General features: G+C 37.3%; 1 protein-coding gene across 2 annotated transcripts in view; it reads left to right on the plus strand.

Annotated features, from left to right (window-relative positions):
• Positions 1 to 7564: 7564 nt before the first annotated feature.
• Positions 7565 to 17263, plus strand: part of LOC124166963 — a 610523-nt gene continuing 600824 nt past the window's right edge. For both annotated transcript variants that reach the window (XM_046544703.1, XM_046544704.1), the window contains exon 1: positions 7565 to 8635. The gene's annotated coding sequence lies outside the window, so the exon portion shown is untranslated. The remainder of the gene's footprint in view (positions 8636 to 17263) is intronic.

Raw genomic sequence — 17263 nt, forward strand, 5'->3', positions numbered from 1 at the left:
TGATTCCCTAGAATTCGTCCATACTTGGGTGTGCAAACAAAGTCCAGCTCTCCGCATAGCCTTAAGGGATGATGCCGAGCATCGATGTCATAACTTTCCAAATCTTTGGCATCGCATTTCATCTCGAAGAGGGACGCGCATGCCCCAAAACAGAAGCCGTAAATTTTTACTCAGCTATATCTAACATTTTTATTAATCACAAAAATATGAAAGCAGCTCTCTATAATGCCTGTGATTGTAAATAAATAAATTCTTACATATATTGAGCATTTATAATGCTTGAAACTTTGCTTACTTTTGAGTAAAAAAAAACTTCAATTTATGCCGAAATTGGGTAGCTTTTCTGTAAAGGCTCTAAAATATACCTCAAGCCTATGATAAATTTTTTCTCCTGCATCCATTAAATGGCTTATTTGGAAAACATATTTTTGAACCACAAAATAAAAGGCTTAAGTAATCCAATACGTACTTTTTCGAAAGAAATGTTTTGCATTGGCAGAGGGTAATGGCTACCCTGGTTTCACGTTGTGGACTACTTTTGAGGTCATTATTGTAATATAGTATTATACCTATATTACGAAATCAAAATCTTAGATTTATTCATCATATCCTCGTTCTTTCTCATTGAAATCGTCATGGTATAGGCATTCCAAACGATTTTCCTGTATGCATATCCTTTGAATCCATTAGGCGTGGCTTATCCTATGACCAAATCAGTAGACCCCCATTTGCAATCATTACCTTAATGACGAAGAACACTCTACGGTGATATCGAACCCAGGATCTCAGGAGAGATGTAAAACTCTACCTCACTTACACTTTGTGGAATAAAAAGTTTTTATGAAGTATTGGCAGTGGTTAAAGTTAAAGGATCTGGATTTAGGATTCTCATAATATTTGGATAATATTTGGCTGGAAAAACACTTCATTAACGATAGTAAGATACTTTGGCTATCTTCAGTGCTTATTATTTAAGATACAGAGCAATACCACTTTTTTGAATGATATGTATTTTCAACCTGAGTTGCAGCCTTTTGTAGGTATATCTCTCATTTCCTTATCTAAATGATCGATGTTGCCATAGAAATAGCATCTTCATAATTTTTTGAGGATGCATCTTAATTTAAAACGTGGAGCTTACTCACCACAGAATAACGCTTGCATGTAATAAATTCATATTTTATTTTTCATTTTTACTGGGTGCAAGCTAGAGTAAAACGTGACGGATATATTGTCCATTTCGCACCTGTTGGTTTAAACTTTTATTGAACTATTCACAGTATCTTTTTTATTTCAATGTTATCACATTATTTGTGTTGTTTTTCAAGACTTAAAAAATAATTTTTAGCTCATTAATTCCAAATATGTTTTCTAATATCTTCGATTTTAGGGTAAAGTCGCATAGTAAGGGGTAAAATCAGTCCCAGTGAAACAAATTGGTGTTTTATGACGGATAATATTTATATGCTTGATCCGTAAGCCTCCGTTAAATATTCTGCTTTGCACTGATGTATTTACTCACACTTTTCTGATGATTTATTCTACAGGGACGCGATGATTTCGATGTTCTGATTCGATTAGGATATCCTTATAGAATAAAATGAATTTAAATTATCATTAGAATTCCAACAAGGAGAATGCAAAGAAAGCTATGCCTCACATTTTATCATCAACTAAATCATTTGTCAACCAAAGAGACAAAAAACATTATTGTGTATTAGGGATTAAAACTCAGAAGCAGAAAATTATGCTATGAAATTCTCTAGAGGATATAAATGAGATTTTATGAGCCAAGTTTGTGTGAAATAGATTTTATCGTTCACTGAGTAAAAATAATCGCCAAGGAGACCAAGAATGTAAATTGTATTCTTTTATTTTAAAAAGCCAACGGTGAGGATTCTTAAGGCAAATGGAGCGATAGAAATTCCTTGGATGGTGGTGAATGAGGTGGGTTTTTGGAATATCGACGCATCGTCTGCTGTGCGGGCTATTTATTCTCATACCGATGGGAGAAACGTATTCACATATCTTCGTGAAAATCTAGAGCGTCCTAGATATGCGTCTATTTGAGTCATCCATCGTCTCTATTCGAGTGGTTCATCTATGATGGAAGATGTTAAACGCCCTCTCCATCTCAGATTTGATTTTTATTTATTTTTTCCTGGTGAAGAAAAAAGCCATTTTCATCTTTTTCCACTTAAGGAAGTAGTCTTTCAGGCTGCATCTAAGGCGAGAAAAGTAGATCTATAACCCTCGGAAAAATTTTGACGTGACATTATATCTATCTCCTTGTTATGACATAAGTGTTCCGTCTGCACATCGGCTTCATATATACTCATCATTTTTCCATCCTACATCTAAGAATGCTTTTTTTCACGTTTATTTTATGCTGTCAACAAGTGGGATTTAGAGAACATTATTACGATGAATTTTATCATAGGGATCACAACCTTACCTTTTCTACTGTAGCTAGCACATTATTATCTAATTTTTACGCATTTAGTTTATTTTTTTAATACCGGGTCTAGCCATGCTGATAACTTTACGTAATCACCCGCAATGTAAAGAAAAAAATCATTCGCCTTGATCGGAATTCAAACCCGGATCCCAGGAGTCCCGGTCGAGTGCTTTAGCCAGTTAAGCTACCGAAGCTTCATTCTCAGGGGAGAAATTTCCACAGGGGAGAATGACGCCTCGGTACCTAAACTGGCTAAAGCACTCGACAGGTAATCGGGGGATCCGGGTTCGAATCATGGTGATGGCGAATCATTTTTTTCTCAGTGGATTTTCGCATAGTTTATTTTAATGAAATAAAAAATTAAATTGGGTAAATGCAGTTCATCACAAGCACAATAGTTGGTGCCTTGAATAAAGTCAATAATGAGAACGAAATCTTAGTCAAGATCTCATTATTGTTTTGATTTCATTAAGATCGCGTTTATAGGAAAGATAAAAGGTTATATATCATTTCCCAGAAGATAAACGAATTATATAAGATAATAGCTCTGAAGAAAATACGTAGCTCACAAAAGCCCCTAAGATAAATTTTGAATAAAGTATGTGATAAAGATTCCCTATGTAATGAAGCAGTAATAGTTTGTCATATGAGAGGACTGCTATGTGCAATACCATTGGTTTACATATCCCTGAAAATGCTTTTTTTAATTACTCTAGTGGTAGTTTTCTTTTCGTGCAGACACTTGTTCTTTAAGTCTGTGATCAATCAAAAATAGCCGGAAAAATTAAAATAAATTAATTCGTAACTAAAAATTGAATTATTATTTTTTTATTCCATTGTTTTTTACCAGTTGGGTTTGAACATTCGATTTATTTTGTCGTTCGTCAAAAAGACAGCTTGGAATAGGCTGAATTGAGTTATTTTCTCAGTGAGGCTTATTTGACCTTTAGCAAGCTGTGAAGGGTGAGAAACATTTATTTTTTTTTACGATTGTGATGCGTATCAGAGATTCCTTCGTGAGGAGGAGAGATGAAAACATCGTTGTATAAATAGCCGCAATGTATTTATACGGTAATTCAGTTTTAAAATTTGATTCTCGCTTTGCCTTAAGTCTGCCACAAAATGAGATTATTTTTATCTAATAATTTTAGGATTATTTCTAAAACTACTCATTATTTTCGATTATTCACGTTGTCAGTGTGAAATTTCTTTTAAATGATATTTTAAGCTTTTAATTAGCATAAATTTATGATTCATAAAGTTCAACTCCTTCCCAACGGACACGGTACTGTGTTCTATGGTGACTTTGTATAAACAGTTTCAATGGTAACTATGTAAAAGCCCAAATTATCCCCGGTGGCGGCTTCTGTCTTTTAATTAAAAACGCATGCATGGATGCCAAAAGAGCTGCGAAAAATAATTACAAAAATTCTTAGCTCTGATTTGTTAACTATGCAATTTTTATTTTATGATGTGATATCGCGTCAACCGCAAAGAGGGGTAGACACGTGATGCGGGTTGCATAATGTTGGCGCCATCGTTTGTTTTTTAATGTTTTCTCTGCGCGATGTATTCAAACAAATACGAGTAAAATGAATTAGTAATGTTCTTATGTATGTTCTTCTGGTATATCGATTGGTATTTTGCCACTGCCATAGCAAATTTTTGGTTTAAATGGATGGAATGCAAATTATAAGTACAAGAAATCGCTGTGAACAGCTGTTTGATTGGGATGATGATCAGTGGCGCCGACTCCATGGGGACTCAGGGGGCCCGAGCCCCGTCAAAAATTCGTTATGGGTGTGAGGAAAAAATATGTCACGCTTGTTGATTTTCCCCGGAGTGTCCAGATCTCAAGATTCGAGCTATCAGGGTTCTAATTTTGATCATATGACTCTTCTAAAAAGCTTAAAAAACTTAAAACTTTCTACATATAAAATTTCCCGGGACACAATCCCCGGTTTGGGCTCCTCCAATATTTTTTGTAAGTTGGCGTCCCTGATGATGATTCCACTCACGAATTCCGGCATATTCCTTTTACTTGTAAGTCTCAGTATCGGGGTAGGGCTCTAGAATATTGAATAATATCTATAATTTCTTCTCATCACAATTTCCTTTACTTTTACTAATTAACCGCAGATCATGCGTGACAGATTTCAACGCCCAGATGAGGATATCTTCCATTGATATCGCACGAGAAGCCAGCGGTGTTACTAGGCATTGCACACATCGGATTCCTTGTCAGAATAGAGCGAGTGTATACGCGCTGCGGGGCGCAGAGGTGGCGGTAGAATTTCAGAAAGTTCCCACCGAAATGAATCTCTGAGAATCCCTCGACCCTGGACCACCTCTCCCGTCCGCCGCCATATATATGTATGTATACACCCTACTCACGCCAACCCTATCTCTTTCGACCTCCCAAGCCTCGCACCCAATACGTCAAACGTGTCCCCCCCCCAACACACATTTTTCCCTCGTTCTCACGAGAGAGGAGAAGGGACGGGAAGACCCTGTGAAGACCGTCTATATATACGGAAGATAGGCTATGTTACGCGTTTGTGGGTGGGTTGGATCTGTGTCGTTTAAGAATGAGTCGTTCATTTTGAACAAAACCTTGTCGTCTTCTTACTATTTTGTAATTTCACGGTGACATAAGGCGTATTTACAGTAGATTATGAAATCAATAAGAATAGTAATTATGAAGTAAATAGATGGTAGCATTTCAGGTGAATCATTTTATATTTACACAGTTAAATTAAAAATTTCACATTTTATCTTCAAAAACGCGCTCTTACGAATGCACAAATATTCAACTCTGAAAGCCGTGCTGTAACTATAATGATAGTTACGATATTTAACTGTTTATAACCAGGGGCGCCGACTTATAAAAAATATTGGGGGGCCCATATCGGAGGTCTTGCCCCGGGAAGAGGTTAAATTCAAAGTGTGTCGCAGCACCGAAACACTACCATGATTCACATCACTTGATTCAGTTAGCCCTTTATAACCCAGAGCTGCTTAAGGTAGAAATCAAATTTCAAGATTTTTTATTCTGAATAGATGAAAATTTTGCACTCGATCATAATTGTCGAGGCAGATAAATATTTCGTCATCAAAATTTACACCCCAAAATAATACGTAGTTTAGATATTTCCTAAATAGAGCTGAAAATTTGTACATTTTTGACGTTGCTTTGAATGAACATTGGGTTATAATGGGTTATCCTGCTTAACCTTATAATTATTTTTTTCAGCACACGTTGTTGAATTTATTTTAAAAGGTAACTATTGTCAAACATGGGAAATAAAAATCACCAATATATTTTTGTGATTTCACAAAGCATTATATTACTTAATTATTTTCTTGAATTATTGAGGGGGCTCCGCCCCCCCCCAAACGAATCTTTGAGGGGGCTCGGGCCCCCTCAGGCCCCATGGAGTCGGCACCACTGTTTATAACCTTTAACGGAACGAAGAATAGTGTACATTGTTCGTTATATAATTTTGTATCTCATTTCGTTCGAACTGTGATTTTTGATATTGGTTAAGAGTTCATTGGGACTTTGGTTAGAATATTCATTCCCCGTGTACTTTTAGTTCGCGGAAGTTAATTTCATAAATAGTTTTACTGGTCAGTACTTAGGACTTACAGTAAGTGAGACGCTTCACTGATCTCATCCAGCAGATGAACAGGCCATTCAATGGATGCACCGGGAAAGTTGGATATCATTCTTATGTATCCATTAGGTTCACCTCTTTCATTTGAAATAATCTGTTTCACAGTGTTTTTAGTAGCGGATTCAAAGTAAACTCAAGGGGGGGGGGGGCGAAAGATTTCTTGAGTTACCTACCTTTACTTTTATTATAATCAAGCCACTCGTAAAAATTAAGAAAGTTTCAATTAATGTGTTTATACACATATGAAAGGCAATGCTATTTTATGATATAAAAAAGTAACAATTTTTGGTTCCGCGATGCTTGGTATTACAGGCGGTCTCGCAACGGGGGTGCGCCCTTTATATGTGTCTGCTATGGGTGCTTCCAAGTGTCATTTGGCTCAGTGTAAAGTATTCACTTTAATGAACCAAATTTAACATCGATATGAGTCGCGAATCCCCGTCCAGTTCATTCATGCAATGCGCCGTGAAAGTTATGGATCATTTTTGTGAGTCCGTTCGATTCGCATCGTTCATTTGAATTCATCAATTTCGCTTGATTCTATTTCACAAATGGGTAGCTTTAAAAATTTGAAAAATAATTTATTTATCACTATTCGATGAAATGAAACATGATTGAGATGGTCAATGATCGTGACCAGTGGCGTGAATAGGAAAATGGTTGTGGGGGAATGAGGGTGATTTGGGGGAGAATAGTGAATAGGAAGTTAGTGGGGGCTACCCCCCAGGAAATGGGGAGTTCAGGAAAGATATTTAAAAAATGACTTGCCTGTAAATGCATTTTACATCATATTGGCACTTTAAATTTAACTTTAAGCAGACGCAGTTATTATGTATCGAATTATGACTAGATATTTAAATATTCTTTTTATTTCTTTGAGGCTTTGGGGGGGATACATCCCCTCATTACCCCCTCCCCATAGTTACGCCACTGATCGTGACAGCCAAATGCAACGATTCTTATGTCCTAAGCGAGTCGAGAGTGCCACCTACAGCGGAAAGACCCTTAAAAATATCTATACATATACATATAAGCCTTGTTTTCGTGTGCGTATCCGCGCTGAGACTCCTGCCCCTACACCCTACCCCCACCCCGCGCTTCCCGCGGAAAAACCCGAAGTTCGGCGACTTCACCCGAAGTCGGGTGGGGGAGAGAGAGAGCCTCGGACTCCGACCGGAGGCGGCGCTGGGGGTCCGCGGACCTTGCAGTTTGGTTCGTCACACGCTCCGGACCGCTCCTCTTTTCCCGAAGTGTGCGCTCTGCTCCCTCTTTCTCTCTCTCTCTCTCCTGCCCCTTCTCTTTTGCACTCCTCCTCTCTCTCTGCGCTTGGAATTCGCGATCTCTGGGGCGTGGGAGGAGGAGAGGTGGAGGGAGAATTTCGGGGGGGGGGGAAAGAGGGGTGTTTGGAGGGGGTTTTACCCTTTCTCCCTTCTCTTATCCTGTCTTCTCATCTCTACGCTGTGCTCAGTCTGAGGCCCGGGCGAGTGCAGCGGTGATCGAGACAATTGTGAAAGAGCTCGCGGACGTGTTCTCAATTTCGTTTCATCCCCCTTCCCCTCCTATTATCTTTCTCCCCCCTTTAACCACCCCTCTCTTTCTCCGTCAGAAAAAATAACCTTCCCACACCTTTACATAATCTTCACTTAAAATATTTATAAATCAGCAGTACACAGATTGTGGGGATAAATCACATATATATACCGCTCCGGAAGAAGTAACGAGGATGAACCGTGCTAATCTCATTTTTGCTCTGAGAAATGAAAAACTTTTGGGAGAATAACAAGAGAGAGGGTTGAAAATAATATTGTTTTTAGAGGCAAATACGAACATTTTGTGGAAGTTTTCGTGGTGTTTTTTTTTTAACCGAGTGCATTCCTTAGGAGGATGAAAATGTTTTAAATTGGTATCATCACGACGGGATCGTCATCCACGGAAGGTTTTTTGATCTTCCGGCGCTGGAGTTTTGTGACAATACCGGCGTTCAAAACCTCGTAAGGGGGTACCGCAGCCCCAATTGTTCCGGGCAGACGACTCGGAGAGTGATTTCCTTCGCCGCTGGAATCTAATGGATCCGTTGTTTCCCGTGTGAGGACTTCTTCGAAAATTGATCCTTTTTCTTCCCACATTCATAGGATTTCGTCCTGTTTTCTTTTCCCTCGATCGAGAAAATTTGTGTTCAGTGCTGTTGGTGAAATTTGAGACGGATGTGACGATTCCGGAAAAGATTTTTTCCGCTCCAATCGTAAAAAAAGTTTTTTCCCTTTTTTTTTTTTGAGAAAGTTTTTATTCCTTATTTTATTTTATCCCCTTCTTCCGGCGGAAAACAATTCCCCAGCCGTATGTTCTTCCCCATATCTCCTCATTGACTCGACTTCTCCAAGGATTGTGATCCCCCCCCTGTGACTGAAGTGAATACGTATTCTCCGTTATTTTCCGCTACACCGGGAAAAAGGATACGCTATCGAGAATATATTTGCTGAGGATAACATCGTCACAAAAGGTGAGATAGTGTTCCAAGATGTTTCCCATAAAATCGCTCTGACACACCTGCTCCGAGAGTTATTTATTGGTTGTAGAACGTGGGTTTTTTGGTCTTCCATCAGGACCGGGATGAAATCATGTTTCTGTCAAGTTCACTCTTCGGAAGATTCATCTTTTTGGGTGTATATTTGTTTATTGCCCTTTTATTCACAAATTAGGTAATCTTCCCACGCATTGAATGTTTTATTATTTCATATAATAATTTAATGCCATAAATATGTGACGCAAGTTTTGTTGGACGGAGGAAATAAAATTCAACACTGGAATTTTGCTCAAAACCCACCCTAGAAGCAATATGAGAAGGACTGATTGTTTGCTGTCCTTCGTAATGCGAGTGCTGAAATCATATCACTCTGTGATGATGAATATACGAGACATTATCTCAATTTTCTCGAAAAATGGGGTTAGTGAATAATCGGCTATTAATATATCGTCTGTTATGTTTTCAGATTCAATTTGACTAGCAATTAGACGTTTTTAAGAACTTACTGACTATATTGACCTATTATGGGTTAAAATATCGGACCCTCTCTTGTTTTCTTAGAGCCCCTGGTCTATAATCCTTAATGCTTACTTTTTATATCAGTTGTGGTACTTCGTCCATGTGATGTATCGCCAAGTTAGGAAACCCGTAAAGCCCGTTGCGCTAGTTAATTTATTAATACGGGTTCCACTTCATTTTTCCTCTATCACCTTCGTGTTTAGTTATTCACCAGCCAAATTGGACATTTAAATTATTTACATGGATTCTTTGGTGATGAATAACCAATGTGGAGTCTAATTATTGAGGGCCAAAACATCAATTTTTCTCCTATGTATTTTTTCTCTTGATACTGGTGAATAGATACCAAATGTTTTATTCATTACTTGTGGACCTTATTACGTTGCGGTTATATTGTGCCCCGAGATTGTATTCAAAGGAAATGTCGAAGCGTACTAAACAAAAGCCGGGATTTTCATCATAATATCTACTTCCATTCGGATATTTTCAAGAATTTACTTGACTAATAACGTATAAAATCGTATCCGGCTCAATTTTGTGGAATTTCTTAATATACATGATAAAAAGAAGAACACAATGGTAATTTCCACGTTTTTAATATTACGACTCAGCACCGACCATGGTTTCAACACATAAGTGTCATTATCAAGGTATATCTTGATAATGACACTTAGGTGTTGAAACCATGGTCGGTTCTGAGTTTTAATATTAAAAGTGTGGAAATTACCATTGTGTTCTTCTTTTTATCATGGATATTGACTAATAAGTATGGCTTCATTTGGTTTTAAAAATCCCCAATTAACAACTAGTGAATGATTCTTGTATGCGTTGGCGTAGCCAGGAAGGTCCGAGGGCTTGGGGTACTTCGCATCATAATAGAAAACAATATATTGAACATTCGTGAATGTACAAAAGATTTCTTCGAAAAGTGAAGTTTATTTCGATTGTGATAAGCGTTAAAATTAGTTTAAAACCCAGTACATCATACCCTGTTTTTCAAACATTTTCTCCCCTGATTGGACCCCCCCGCCGAACGAAATTCCTGGCTACGCTACTGCTTGTACGCGGTATATGTCACAACGCTAGTATATCTCAGTGTTCGGTCCTCTTCGGACATGGAGTTAACATTATCCTTTCTAAGTGCCATATGTCTTTTTGTTATTTGCTGATAATTTAGCAGTGTGCTTTCTTTACTGAACTCTCAAACTACTGAAGATTAAGAAGTTTTTTAAAAGTATTTGTTGAGGGGGTTCTGTTCTATTACCTTTCTTTCTCATAGGATTATGCATGATAAAAGTTTCCAATTACTCACCTCATGGGTGTAATTTAATGGTAGTAGTAAAAAACTCCAGAAATAACGGCGGGCTAGCCAACCAGCCATAGGCGCCTTTATGGGCATGTACGAGGGATTTTGGCGTTTTGTGCCTGTTAGTGTAAACCATACTGTCCTCCAATGTTAATGGAGCTACGCAGGAGAATATTTGCGTTGGGAGTTATTAAGGAAGAAAACCTAGCACAAAGTCAGGAAATCCAGGTTTGAGTCTGGATTGATTGGTCCTCAAGAATATCCGCACATTCACAAACTACTGTCCGGCTGTAAGCTACGTCAACTTACTCGGCAATTTTCCTGTTTGTGGGATACACTTTGGTAATTTTTAGCAGTTTTCAACAATTGAAAAAACCACGAATGAATTTATTGATGGATTCCTTTGGCAGTAGAGTTTTCCGCACTTTCATTAACTGCCATTCATCTATGAGCTAGAAAATATAATTCTATGTGCATCACCAAACTACTCGTCAACTTCCCTGTTTATGAGATACCTAGCTATAATTTCGAGCAGTTCTCAACCAATAGAATAACCACGAATCATTGTTTTCGTGAGTTGCTTTGCCAGTGAACTCGTGGAGTATGAAGAGGCACCACCCTTTTCCGCGCTGCCTCATACGGTGGGGATGTGTTCCGCGAACGCAGTCATCTCTTCGCCCGGCAGTGGCCCCGTCTCCTCCCGCCATCCAAGAGCTCCTTCCCTGGGGATTGTTTCCACTGACTCTTACGACCGTATCCTCATCACGTATAGTCTCTCTACCCACGCTTGAAAAAAAGTCTGCGTGGCAAAGAAACGGTGAAGATGAAACGTCAGTTAGGGATGTTGGGTAAAGAAAAGATCGAGGTTAGTGCTTCCGAAAACTCGATACCTTTGATCAACGGGAACCGCTTAAAAAGCCCTTGTTTCTAGATAAAAAAAGCCCGCACATCAAAGTGTTCTCCTCGTTAAGATAGATGTAAAACTTGAGAGCTCACAGGGTATCTTATTACCTATTCCGTTTACCTACCGCCTCCTTGGGTTCCATTACCCATTTTTCTTCGGTGGATTCCTTTTTGACGCGAAGGCAATGTCCTATTGTTGAAGGTTAAAACGAAGTGGTTCGATTACTCTATCGTGATTCTTTGGACTTTTTTGTAAGTGTTTGAACGATAACTTTGAGTTTCCAGTTTTCTTTTAAATTAAACCCAGTTTTTTGATCAGATTTATGAATTTCTATATGCTAACTCTGGGCATGTATTGTATGGTAGAAGAAATGAGCAAGAATAGCCGGTGAAAAGTTTCATATCGATATGGTTACGTCAGGGAAGTGAGAAAAAATGGACAAATTGGAGGAAAAATAGTAAAATTTAGTTTGACTGACTACTATCGCCAAGCAGTGTGAATAAATATTTTCAATTTAACTTTTCTTCAGATTGAACTTCTTCGGTTCCATTATGGTTCTTCTGTGGTTTTATTTTTGAGTACAGGACAAGATACTGTTGTTAAAGTTAGAAACGAATTGGTTCGATTACTCTATCGTGATTTTTCTCTACTTTTAGTGGATGTTCGATCTTTTGCGAGTGTTTGACGAATAACTTATAGTTATTAATTTTTTAAATTTTGACTGAGTTTTATGGTCAGATTTATAAAAATTTAGGTGATAAATTTGGTCGTGTACTTTACGGTAGAAGACACCAGAAACAATCACCGTTAAAATTTTTAGTATTGCCATGGTTACTTCATTTAAACGAAAAAATAGACTAAAATTGAACAAACCAAGTTAGAATTAGTTTAACTGGCTATAATCGTCAAATAATCAGGAAATATATTTTATGAGTGGCTTTTCTTCAAACTGAGTGTCTTTGCTTCCAATAATCATTTTTCTTCTGTGGATTTATTTCCGGCAAACATGACATGCACTGTTATTGAAGGTTATAACGAAATGGTTTGATTACTCTATTGTGTTTTTTATACCGTTGTTGCTTATTCAACCTCTTGATTTTGAACAATGACTTGAAGTATCATGTTTATTTTTTAATGTTTTTAACACAGTCTTTGATCATATTCATGAACCTTGGAATTAAGTAACACTGATGCAGTTACGCTCACAGAAGCAAAGTTGGTCAGGCTAAGTCACAAATATTTCATTGCAAATATCATCCTTGATGTATATGACAGAATTGTGAAAATCCAGCTTCTGCATTTGTCCAGATATTTTGTGACTGAAAAAACTAAGAAAAATTAATCCTGAAAAGATATTCTCATCGTCACGTTAATCGAAAGAGAAAAAAATACGCAAAATTTGAGGGAACCTACTTTATGTGATCGGTATCGTAAAATAGTCATGAAATATATTTTCACACTGAAAATTTTCGGAAATTTCTTTTCAAGTTAAAATTTATATGCATTATTCTGTTTATTACTTGGATTTACACCCTAAAAGCTAATCCACAAGCCATTCCTACAGCACTAGAAACTTACCCACGCAGTTCTGGAAAGCAGTAAATTAAAAATGTATCGTACCCATACTTTTTACATGTAAATATATTATAGGAAATGAATTGTTTGAAATTGAGTTTCAGAAAATTCTATTCTTTTGGATATTAGCATTTTTCTTATTGCCCACGATATTTTTGTATTGGTATTTTCTCAATGATGTGGTTTTGAATTTTATTCGTTACTGAGACGAAAAATGCATGGATTCCTGTTCCTAGTCACCGGCAGATAAGATAAAGCACCGATTCACATTCCTCTTCTCTCAGCACCACAGCCTTTTCTAGTTTACGAATTGTTATTAAGATGCACGTACGGATTCTCTCATTTGAGGCGAGCCAAATTTTTCCTCGTCCAAGCGATATATGCGTCGAAAAATAACATTTTCGTGCCTTTTATTTTTTTCTCTTTCGGATTTGCAGGACGTCCTAGATATCAGATTGCCGGACCATCCGAATGGAAAGAAACACATTGCTACGAAATATTGCCAACAATTTCACGAGAATTGGAGAGAAGTGTATCTGACAGGCATGGGCATAACATTGTTGATGGCCCAGCTCCGCGCCCGAGTCCCCTTCGCATGCCGTCCGCAAAAACCTTTCCGTTCCCACCTCCCGATGCAAATCAAGAGCGACCACGGGGGAGAAAGAAAGAAAGCCCTCGTGAATTCTTCCCTCCATGCAATAATAATGCCATCCCCAATGTGAACTATATGGCCTCGTATGTATGTATAAGGACGTTATCTTTCCCGCCTGGCCACTCTGAAAAGAAATAGATATATTTGCGTGCCTATACGCATATGAGAATACTTTTAAGTAGCCATAATTGATGTGATTTTTCTTTTTCTATTGTGTTTAAGCTTTTGATTCTGTACAATTCTGCACTGCTTCTCAAATAAATTGGATTTTACGATTTTTTGCTTGAAATAAGGCTGCATTTTCAACTCAATCATCTCACAAGCAAGGAATAAGTAACTTTCATATGTACCCCTGATTGCCACTCGGAAAATAAATCGTTCATCGTGCGACTGTGCGACTCACGAAATCGTGCAATTACATTAACGTGCTCATATCCATACGAGAATTCTTGCGAGTAATGTATGTAAGTAGCCAAGATTGATGCGATACTGCTTTTTCGTTTCGGCGAGCCGTTTTGCATACGCTTATGATGCTTCATAACCTAGTATTGCTTAAAAAATCGAATTTTATGATTTGTCGCTTAAAATAAGGCTTTAGCTACAAGATGATAACTACACCAATTCCATCTAAAACAAGAGGTATCTCTTAGTTCATCCTATAAGAAAGTAACTTGAAAAAGAAGTAGATACATATACGTGCTCATATGCATATGAGAATACTTGTATGCAAGTAATCGGGATCAATTGATGTGATTCTTCAATTGTGCTTCTTCAATCCTTATCTATAAGCTTTTGATCCTTATCAACTCAGTATTTTTTCTGATAGAATGGAGTTTGACGATTTGTCGCTTAATATATATGCGCATTTTTGATGATAGCTTACATGTCAGCGACACAATTTATTCGTTACACCTACAACAAAAAGTAAGTTCAGATATATCATTGATAGCACTGAAGACGCACGAATTTCAAAATAATGAACCTTAAAATTTTGTTTTGCGTAGAAGAAACACTTGATGAGGATAAGTTACTTTTTTTATCAAGCACTGTTGCTGTATGAAATATCATGAATATTTTTTCTTGTTTTTTTCTTAAATATAACCTTCTTTTCTCTGACAGGTAGTTGAAAAATATTTATGATTATCTTTTTTTAATTTTTGCCTGAAATTTTCATTTTTAAGGGTACAATAATCCATGAGCTTCTTAAAATTATAATTGGTTCTAGAGCTTTTGTAAATGGCTGAGTGATGATTTTCCAAAGCATAGAAGAGAAAAAATAGCTCTTGAATTTAGCGTTCGGTGAAATTAAAAAACATCAGACGCTCGCCTAAAGTTAAGATGGGGAGTAAACTTTGTTACGGCACTGAGAAAAGGAGACAATTCTGCTTAATTTGCTCATAGAGGATTTATTAGATTAAGCACGCCTTTCAAACTAATTTGCTATGGGTAGCAGTATACGGTTCAGTAAAGGTTGGGAGGAAAAATGTGTTAGCGGTTATTTGCTAAAAGAAAGAGGTGGAAATTGCAGTTAAGGATTAAACCATTTGTAGGGCATGCATAATTATTTTACTAGCTAAAGAAAATTTAGGATACATGAGGAATAAGATTCTCTCCATCCGTGTATATTAGTTTTATTCCCTGACGGGCACTGCACTTGTGAATGTGAAGATATTTCCTCCCATTTGGCCACACAGATGGAGAAATGAACGTGAGGATAAATGGATTTGTGCATATATTCAGGAACCTTTCCGTCCATCTCGGTCTTTTTCTGAGCTTTTATTATTATTACTTTGGCCGGGGAAACTGCGGTTCGGAGGGTACCATTAATGCAGGAGATGAGGTGGAAGCTCAATCCCTTTGCCGCCCAGTCTGGGAAGAAACCCTGACAAGAGAAAGAGGGGTATAGATGCTAAATTGTTATTTTTTTGCTATGAGCGTGATCTCATTTGTATGGCTGGCAAGGTCGCTTATTTTTACAATATAATTTTGGAGGCATAAATGTGAAGGGACGGGAGAAAACACTTTCAATTTATTTTCATTTCATCTATCATATTTAATTTCCGTCTATTGGCACTCAGACCTGATCGGAAGAAGTGATCAGCATAGGCCATGAAACGTCGTCAGAACTCAACTTCGACGCAGCTAACCCGAAAAGCAATGGAGAGAAATGCAATGCAGCGCTGCAAAAGCCTCGAGCAGAAATTTATTTTCATTTATTCGTAACCTTGTTGCAGAAATTATTCTTTTCAAATAATACGGCATTTTATTTCGGTCGTCGTTACATTAACAAATTATTTGGCTGCATTTGGTGGCAAATTGGCCTCTTTTATCACTAGCATCTATCACTATCGAATATGTGTACAGATAGTATAAATATGCATGATGAATTGATAAATCGGTGAATGGATGCATCCAGGAACCATTACATTTATCTTTCCCTTTCAGTTGGCTCTTATTATTATTTCTTTTGCTGGGGAGACTATCGTTACGACATTAGCATTAATTCAGGAGATAGCGAGGATACTCAATTTTTTTATCCTCAAGTCTGGAAAGAACCCTGGTGAGAAAACTAGGAAGAATTATCGAGAATATTTTGGAATAGGAAGACGGTGTTAGCGGTATCTTGAACCAACACATATTTGCTTCCCTCAGTTTTTGCGATTAGACTCTGAACACCCGCTGTATAATTGTTCTTTTTCATAAGGAAGGAAAGCCTTAGGTATTTTTAAAGGAAGCCACCGACAGGCCTTAATCTCTTTTTTCAATTAATGGCGTTATTGTTTAAATTCACCCTATAAAAAGTTTTTTTTTCAAACTATCGTTTTTCCATCCTCATGGAGTTGTGATTTCTTCGATCATCGATTTTACTTAAGGTATTTGTTGATTATTATGCAGCATATAGAGAAGGGTGTTTCAGATCGTATAAATAGCGTCAGTATGATGACATTGTTCTGATTAATAAGCAAACTCCTGCTTCAGCTGAACTACATACTTGCTGAAGTTAAGGGGTTGCAAAAACTTACAGCCTTTCAGTATATTTTCTGTAACTGATATCGGAGTCACAGTTTATTCATTATTATAAAGATATAAATTTGAAATTCTACTCAAGCATTTCATTTTAACGTATTGATACATTATTCTCATCAAGTATGTTTGTACTTCCACTATCGGTTAATGATCCAATTCCTTTTCCATAGTATATGCTAATCGTTCTGAAGAATTCTCCGTAAAAATGGCAATATATGAATCCACTTTTTATAATTTGCCTTAATGTGTTATCACACAACGAGCGATGCGATATGTGCGACGAGCAGCAAGACACATATTTACATATTTCAAAACAATTAACGCCAAAAATACTAAACTTTGATCGATTTGTAACATAAAATAAGGATATGTCTTCTTTTCATCCTTTGAGACTATATTGAAGAATTTTGAAATTTTACTACTCCATATACTGTCTGATCAATGGCACTTTTCCGCTTATACAAGGGAAAATTGAATTTATTCAACAGTACACGTTGGGTCCGCTTCATCTGGTTAAAATTTGAAAAAGTGAATTTTCCTTTAAAATTTTCATCCAAATCCTCATGTGCATAACGCCGCGAGGGTCATTTCCATAGACATGCGAACTGTACTAGATCACAA

This window comes from Ischnura elegans, chromosome 10, assembly GCF_921293095.1.
Source record: "Ischnura elegans chromosome 10, ioIscEleg1.1, whole genome shotgun sequence".
NCBI lineage: Eukaryota > Metazoa > Arthropoda > Insecta > Odonata > Coenagrionidae > Ischnura > Ischnura elegans.